General features: G+C 37.7%; 1 pseudogene across 1 annotated transcript; it reads left to right on the top strand.

The window, feature by feature from the left end:
- The first annotated feature begins 2,786 nt into the window (after positions 1 to 2,786).
- On the top strand, positions 2,787 to 5,777 carry LOC111550381 (annotated as a pseudogene). The gene has a single exon (XR_002734017.1). The product of XR_002734017.1 is annotated as a serine/threonine-protein kinase PRP4 homolog pseudogene (transcript).
- Positions 5,778 to 8,697: the final 2,920 nt, after the last annotated feature.

Genomic DNA, 8,697 nt, shown 5'->3' with positions numbered 1-8,697 from the left:
AGATGGATTCACAGCCAAATACTACTAGATGTATGAAGAAGAACTGGCATGAACCCTACTGAAATCATTCCAAAAAAGTTGAAGTAGAGGGACTCCTCCATAACTCACTCTCTGAGACCAGCATCATTCTGATACCAAAACCTGGCAGAGACAAGATAAAAAAAGAAAACTTAAGGCCAGTATTTCTGATGATCATAGATGCAGCAATCCTCAACAAAATACTAGCAAACCAAATCTAGAAGCACATCAAACAGCTAATTAGCCACAAACAAGTAGGCTTTATTCCTGGGATGCAAGTTTGGTTTAACATATGCAAATCACTAAATGTGATTCATTATATAAACAAGGGTAAAAACAACAAGGCTTTTGATAAAATTCAACATCTCTTCATACTCTTCATACTAAAATTCCTCAAAAAACTAAAAATGGAAGAAACATACCTCAAAAGAATAAAAGCCATCTATGACAAACCCACAGCCAACATCCTACTGAATGGGCAATAACTGGAAGCATTCTCCTTGAGAACTAGAACAAGACAAGGATGCTCACTTTTACCATTCCTATTTACATAGTACTAGAAGTCCCAGCCAGAGAAATCAGGCAAGAGAAAGAAAGAAAAGGCATCCAAATAGGAAGATAGGAAGTTAAACTATTTCTCTTCACAGATGCTATTATACCTATAAAACCCTATAGCCTCTGCCCAAAGGCTCCTGGAATGGCTAAACAACTTCACTGAAGTTTCAGGATACAAAATCAATGCACAAAAATCAGTAGCATTTCCATACACAAATAATGTCCAACCTGAGAGTCAAATAAAAAATGCAATCCCATTCACAATAGCCACAAAAGAATAATATCTGGGAATACAGCTAAAAGAAGGAGGTGAAATATCCTACAAGAATTACATAACACCACTGAAAGAAATCAGAGATGACACAAACAAATGAAGAAATTGTTCGTGCTGACAGATAGGAAGAATCAATATTGTTAAAATGGCCAGCTGGGCAGGGTGGCACATGTCTGTAATCCCAGCACTTTGGGAGGCCGAGGCGGGTGGATCACAAGATCAGGAAATTGAGACCATCCTGGCTAACATGGTGAAACCCCCTCTCTACTAAAAATACAAAAAATTAGCTGGGGGTGGTGGCACACACCTGTAATCCCAGCTCCTTGAGAGGCTGAGACAGGAGAATCTCTTGAACTCAGGAGGCGGAGGTTGCAGTGAGCCGAGGTTGTGCCCCTGCACTCCAGCCTGCTGATAGAGCAAGACTATGTCTCACACACACACAAAAATAATAATAAAAAAAAACCATACATCCTAAAGCAATGTACAGATTCAATGCTATTTGTATCAAACTACCAAATCATTTTTCACAGAATTAGAAAAAACAATTCTAAGATTTATATGAAATATAAAAAAGCCTGAATAGTTAAAACAATCATAAGTAAAAAAACAAAGCTGGAGGCATCACACTACCCGACTTTATACTACAAGTTTACAGTAAGCAAAACAGCATAGAACTGGTACAAAAACAGACACATTGACGAATAAAACAGGTTAGAGAACCCAGAAATAAAGCCACACATCTACAACCACCTGATCTTTGGGAAAGCCAACAATAACAAGCAATGGGAAAGGACTCTCTATTGATTAAATGGTGCTGTGATAACTGGCTAGCCATATGCAGAAGATTGAAACCAAGCCCCTTCCTTTTACCACATACATAAAAATCAACTCGAAATACATTAGAGACTTAAATATAAGACCTAAAATTATAAAGACCGTAAAAGAAAACCTAAAAATTACCATTCTGGACATAGGCCTTGACAAAGATTTCATGATGAAGTCTCCAAAGGCAGCTGCAACAAAAGCAAGTACAGACAAGTGAGGTCAAATTAAACTAAAGAGCTTCTGCACAGCAAAAGAAACTATCAACAGAATAAACAGTCAACCTACAAAATGGGAGAAAACATTTGCAAAGTATGCATCTGACAAAGTCTAATATCCACAGTCTATAAGGAACTTAAATCAACAAGTGAAGAACAAGTAACCTCTTTAAAAAATGGGCAAAGGACATGAACAGACACTTCTCAAAAGAAGACATACATGTGGCAACAAGTATATGAAAAAATGCTCAACAACATTGATCATTAGAGAAATGCAAATCAAAACCACAATGAGATACCATCTCACACTAGTCAGAATGATGAGTATTAAAAGGTCAAGACACAACAATGTTAGCAAGGTTGAGGAGAAAAGGGAACAATTATACCCTGCTGGTGGGAATGTAAATTAATTCAGCTACTGTGGAAAGCAGTTTGGAGATTTCTCAAAGAACTAAGAACTACCATTTGACCCAGCAGTCCTATTACTGGGTATATACCCAAAGGAAAATAAATCATTCTACCAAAAAGACACATGCACCCATATATTTATTGCAATACTATTCACAATAGCAAAGATATGGACTCAACCTAGATTGGATAAACAAAATGTAGTACATATACACCATGGAATACTATGAAGCCATAAAAAACAAAATCATGGTCTTTGCAGCAACATGGATGCAGCTGGAAGCTATGATCCTAAGTGAATTAATGCAGAACAGAAAACCAAATACTGCCTGTTCTCATTCATAAGTGGGAGCTAAACATTGAGTACACATGAACACTAAAAAGGGAACAATAGGCACATGTGCAGCAGCTCTTTTCCTTCTTCCATTTCCACTGCCTTTCACCGTCCAGGAAGCCACCACCACAGTGGCGGCAGAGTCAGGAAGTTCAAGATGGCCGCAGCGGAGACCCAGACGCTGCAGGAACAGAGGGAGATGGAAGATGCTGATAATTCTGAAAAGAGTATACGTGAAGAAAATGGAGAAGTATCAGAAGACCAATCTCAAAATAAGAACAAAATAAGTAAAAAAAAGTATAAACACAGAAGTAAACATAAGAAACATAAACATTCCTCAGAAGACAAGGACAAAAAACATAAACATAAGCATAAACGCAAGAAACACAAAAGAAAAGAGGTTACGGATGCTTCTGATAAAGAGGGTATGTCTCCAGCAAAAAGAACTAAACTTGATGATTTAGCTTTGCTAGAAGACTTGGAAAAACAGAGAGCCTTGATTAAGGCTGAACTTGATAATGAGTTAATGGAAGGAAAGGTCCAATCTGGTGTGGGGTTCATTTTACAAGATTATGAGTCTGGCTCTGAAGAAAAGGGGGAGATTCATGAAAGGCAAGAAATGGAAATAGATCTAGTACTAGATCTTCAAGTACAAAGGGGAAACTTGAACTGTGGACAATAAAAATACTACAAAAAACGAAGTAAAAGCAGATCCAAAGAATGGAGTAGACGTAGGTCTGATAAGAAGAAAAGTAAGGGGGGTATTGAAATCGTTAAACAGAAAACAACTAGGAGCAAGTCAAAGGAGAGGAAAAAGTCTAAAAGCCCATCAAAAGAAGTAAGTCTCAAGATCAAGCAAGAGAATTAAAATCCCCTACCCTTAGAAGGTGATCTTAAGAGAAAATTGGTAAGGCCAGATCACCTGCTGATGATAAGGTTAAAACTGAAGATAAGAGTAAATAAAAAAACAAGACAAATCCCCAATTTTAAATGAAAGTAGAAGTCACTATCAAGGTAAAAAATCGAGATCCCCAGTTGATTTAAGAGGTAAATCCAAAGACAGAAGGTCACGGTCCAGAAAGAGAAAATCAAAACAGTCTGAAGCTGATAAAGAAAAGAACCCAATTAAAAAAAGATACTTCATCTGAGAAAGAAAATAGGTCACCCAGTAAAAGACCTAGTTGTAGTCCTAAAAGAAGTTTGTCTCCAAAACTACGTGATAAATCAAGAAGTAGGTCTCCACTTTTAAATGATAGAAGATCGAAGTAGAGCAAATCTCCCTCTTGAACACTGTCTCCTGGTAGAACAGCTGAGCCGATCCTTAGAAGGAAAATGAAGAGAACCAGAGAGAGGACAACTTTCTTCTTCAAGAACACGACCTCGAGATGATATCCTCAATAGACATGAAAGATCAAAAGATGCCAGCCCCATCAATAGGTGGTCTCCAACTCGAAGAAGAAGTAGACCTCCCATTAAAAGGAGGTCTCATTCCCCACTTAGACATAGCACAAAAAGTCGGGTCTCCAAGAAGAAGATGCAGGTCTCCTTGGAAAAGGGATAGAGGTTGGAGGAGCAGATCATGCTTGAAAAGGTGGTCTCAGTCATGGGGTGGTCGTAGATGAAGGAGCAGAAGCAAAGTAAAGGAAGATAAATTTAGGGGAAGTGTTTCTGAAGAAATGAAAGTTGAGCAGAAATCTTTGTCTGATGATAACCTTGAAGATTTTGATGTGGAGGAAGAAGATGAAGAAGCCCTAATAGAGAAGAATCCAAAGGCAGGCAATTATTCAGAAATATAAATATCTTGCTGAAGATAGCAATATGTTCGTGTCATCTGAACCAAGCATCCCCCAGAGCAGTACGAAAACGTGATCACCTCTCCTTCTGGAGCGAGTAGCTACTGATGTTAAAGAGTATGAATGGGAAAATGTTGATACATTTGAGGCCTCAGTGAAAGCCAAGCATAATCTAATGACAGTTGAACAGAATAATGGTTCATCTCAGAAGAAGTTGTTGGTACTTGATATGTTTTACAGAATCTGATGATGTGATTTGCTGATGATTTTGACAGTGCTTGTCTCTGGGCTGCTGGCAATGGATAAGATTCAAAGAGAATCCCAACCTCAGAGATAACTGGACTGGTTCAGAGGGTTATTATCATGTGAACATAGGTGAAGTCCTAGATAAATGTTACAATGCGTATGGCTACACTGGGCAAGGTATATTCAGTAATGTTTTATGAGCCAGAGGTAATGCAAGAGCCAGCCAAGAAGTGGCTGTCAAGGCCATCAGAAACAATGAGCTCATGCAAAATACTGGTTTAAAAGAACTAGAGTTCTTCAAAGAATTTGATGCTGATCCTGATGACAAACTTCATTGTCTGCGACTCTTCAGGTGCTTCTATCACAAACAACATCTCTGTCTCATATTTGAGCCACTCAGTATGAACTTACAAGAGATGTTAAAAAATATGATAAAGATACTGGTTTTCATATTAAAGCTGTAAGATCCCATAGTCAGCAGTTTTTCCTGGCATTGAAATTCCTTAAAATATGCGATATCCTACATGTAGACAACAAGCCAGACAATATCCTGGTTAATCATCAAAAACTATTTTAAAGTTTGTGATCTGGGGTTGGCTTCACATGTTGCGGATAATGACATTATACCTTATCTTGTCAGTAGATTTTATTGTGCTGTTGAAATCATTATAGGTAAAAGCTGTGACTGTGGTATACATATGTGGTCAGTAGGTTGCACCTTATACAGACTCTATACTGGAAAAATTTTATTTCCTGGCAAAACTAATAACCACATATTGAAGCTTGTGATGAATCTCAAAGGAAAGATGCCAAATAAGATGATTCAAAAGGTGCATTCAAAGATCAGCATTTTGATCAAAATCTCAACTTCATGTACATAGAAGTTGATAAAGTAACAAGACAGGGAGAAAGTTATTGTTATGAACACCATTAATCCAACTAAGGACCTATTGGCTGACTTGATTGGGTGCCAGACACTTTCTGAAGACTGATGTAAAAAAGTATACCAGCTAAAGGACTTGTTGGACCAGATTCTAATGTTGGGCCTAGCTAAATCAATTAGCATCAACCAGGCCCTACAGCGTGCCTTCATCCAGGACAAAGTTTAAGCAAGATGAAGAAACTCCAAGGGTTTGAGTAAATATAGGGACTGAAGAAATTTCACAGCACTTTATTAATGAATATAAACTTACAAATATTTCTCCAGCAGATTTGAGGAAGCATGATATATTTGAACTTCTTTTAGAAATGTTAATCTGTTTTGTGTATTATGTGAAATTTCACCACAGAACTGTTTTAAATTGCCAAGACTGAAGAAAATTACAGTGCTAATGTATATGGTTGGAGTTCACATTAAAGACAAATCATCTGTTATAAAACGAGTAGTAATATTGGGTGGTTGATTTGTTTTTAGCAGACTTGGCTTCATTTTGGTCTTCAGATAAAATGGCCAGCATAAATGCTGTTTATATTCATGTTTTCCTAGGTGCAGCATGCCATTGCTGTATTCAGTGCCGAAAGGGGTCTGTTCCTCCTTGAGCCTGCCTGCAGGGATGGTCTCCTTAAAGAAAATGTGGCACATATATATCACAGAATACTATGCAGCCATAAGAAAGAATGAGTTCTTGTCCTTTACAGGGACATGGATGAAGCTGGAAGCCATCATTCTCAGCAAAATAACACAGGAACAGAAAACCAAACACCGCGTGTTCTCACTCATAAGTGGGAGTTGAACAATGAGAACGCATGGACACAGGGAGGGGAACATCACACACCGAGGCCTGTTGGGGTGGGGGACAAGGGGAGGGAGAGCATTGGGACAAATATCTAATGCATGCGGGGCTTAAAACCTAGATGATGGGTTGATAGGTGCAGCAAACCACCATGGCACATGTATACCTATGTAGCAAACCTGCACGTTCTGCACATATATCCCAGACTTCAAGTAAAGTAAAACTAAGAAAAAAAAAAAATGCATGTTGTGTACAGCATTCAGTACACTGAAGGTAAGCTACACCGTCAACAGCTCTGGTGTTTTAAGATGTCATTTTATTGGAACAACTAACAAATGAGGAATGTTAGCTTTGTGGCAGAATTACTTGCATGTGTGATGATTGATCTTTTTTTTTTTTTTGGCATTGCAACTATGGCATAGTTACAATTTCTGTTCTGTTCATCACATTTAAAATTGGAAGAGAATGCACTTAATGGATAGAGTGCCTTCAGTGTACTGTTTCTTATTAACTTTACTTTTTAAAAATCAACTTGCTATAGACTTCATATACATTTTGTAAAACACAGTTCCCAGTAACATAGAAATGCGGCATAGTTTTCATTTACTAATTACAAATGTTGAGGCCTAATTCTGAAAGTCCTCATATTTAAAGGCTAGATAGACAGGGTAATGAAATTTTTAACTATGAGTATCTCATTTTGAAAGTGTACTGCTTCATGGTAAAAGCGTTTTCATTTGTTCATTGTTTTCATTATCTGTGATCACGTTGTCTTTCAATACAAGCATGAACCTTCCACTCTTGAACAAAGCAGCTGCTTTTTAAAAGCAGTAATTGCTGCTTTACTTTTTATTTCTTTTGTAAATGAAGCTTTTCTTTAAGAATGTGGCTTTAAAGTGTTGTCTATTGCATAAAACAGTTGACATTCACTTCTTGTAAAGTGAAGATTGTTCTACTGCATGTGAAGTGGGCCATGCAGATTTCTGTATGTTCTCAGTGTGCACCACTAGATAATAAAGTATTTTGTGAACAAGGAAAAAAAAAAAGGGAACATAAGACACAGGGACTTACTTGATGAGGGATACCACCTATTGGGTACCATGCACACTATGTGGGTGATAAAATCATTTGTATATCAAACTCCAGTGACACATACTTTACCCATAACACATCTGGACATGTACCCCCTGAACCTAAAATAAAAGTTGAGAAAAGAAAAAAAAAAGAGGTTGGGTGGGAACCAACAAATAAATTTATGCTTATATTTACATTAAAGAAACACTGGACAGATAGTAAAGGAAGTTATATAAGTTTTTACCAAAATGAGGCTTCGGGAATGGAATGGAGTAGGTAAGAATAGAGGTAGGAATGACCTATCTGAATATCGACCTCTTAAATTAAATAAATGTCACTTTAAAAAAAAGAAAGTATATCATGTGAGAGTTCCTGACAAATAATTGACTCATTTTCATAATGTTTGGATATAGGATGAGAGCCTTGATTTTCAGTAAAGTCTTTCCTCTTCTTAACTAATGGCTTCCCCTCCCCAACCCCAAGTTACTTCTTACCTTTGGAAAAATGATATTACATACCCCAATGTGGTTTGTTCTCAAAAACACTTATAGCAAGGATTTGTTTTTATTCTCCCAGGATTCTTCATTTCTTGTCATAGAAGCATGAGATCTCTGGTTACAATGAAAATATCAACCAAAGCCAAGTCAAGACATTGGGGCACGTAATTATTTCCACATTTGAGCGGCACAGACAAGAAGGAAGTAGGCAGGGTAAGCATTCATTTATTAAAAAAAAAATTATTGAGTACTTATTATGTGCTTGGCTCTGAGGCAAGAGGCATTTGCTCCCCTGAAGAAGTTTTATTGTGCCATGGAAACAATAATGACAAAACAGTGTGAAGAGTATGATTCACATCAAGCATTGTGTCCTGCAGGGCTGAGGAGCAGAGGCACCTCTGTCTTGAGCGGGTGGGCTGTGGGAATGGTTCAGACCAGGATTCTCAGAGTTGTTGACTTTTATGCTACCTGAAGGATGAGTGGGATTAGAGGAAAGAGGTGTTTATGTGCATACGTGTGAACAAGTGTGTATATTTGTGTGTGCATGTGTGTACATGTGAATGAAGACCATTTTAAGTGGAAGGGAAACCATGTCCAAAAAGCCTAGAGATAAGCATGGTTGTTTTACTTTCAGAGAAGGACAAGGGGATCCCTGTGTTGAATGTAATGTAATCTGAAGCCTTTGAGGTCTAGGAGGGTTTCCTGGAGGAAGTTACAGTTGAGCT

The sequence above is a fragment of the Piliocolobus tephrosceles genome, chromosome 14, assembly GCF_002776525.5.
Source record: "Piliocolobus tephrosceles isolate RC106 chromosome 14, ASM277652v3, whole genome shotgun sequence".
In the NCBI taxonomy this organism is placed as follows: Eukaryota; Metazoa; Chordata; class Mammalia; order Primates; family Cercopithecidae; genus Piliocolobus; species Piliocolobus tephrosceles.
Note: the sequence above shows the minus strand (reverse complement) of the source record. Positions and strands in the feature narration are given on the sequence as shown.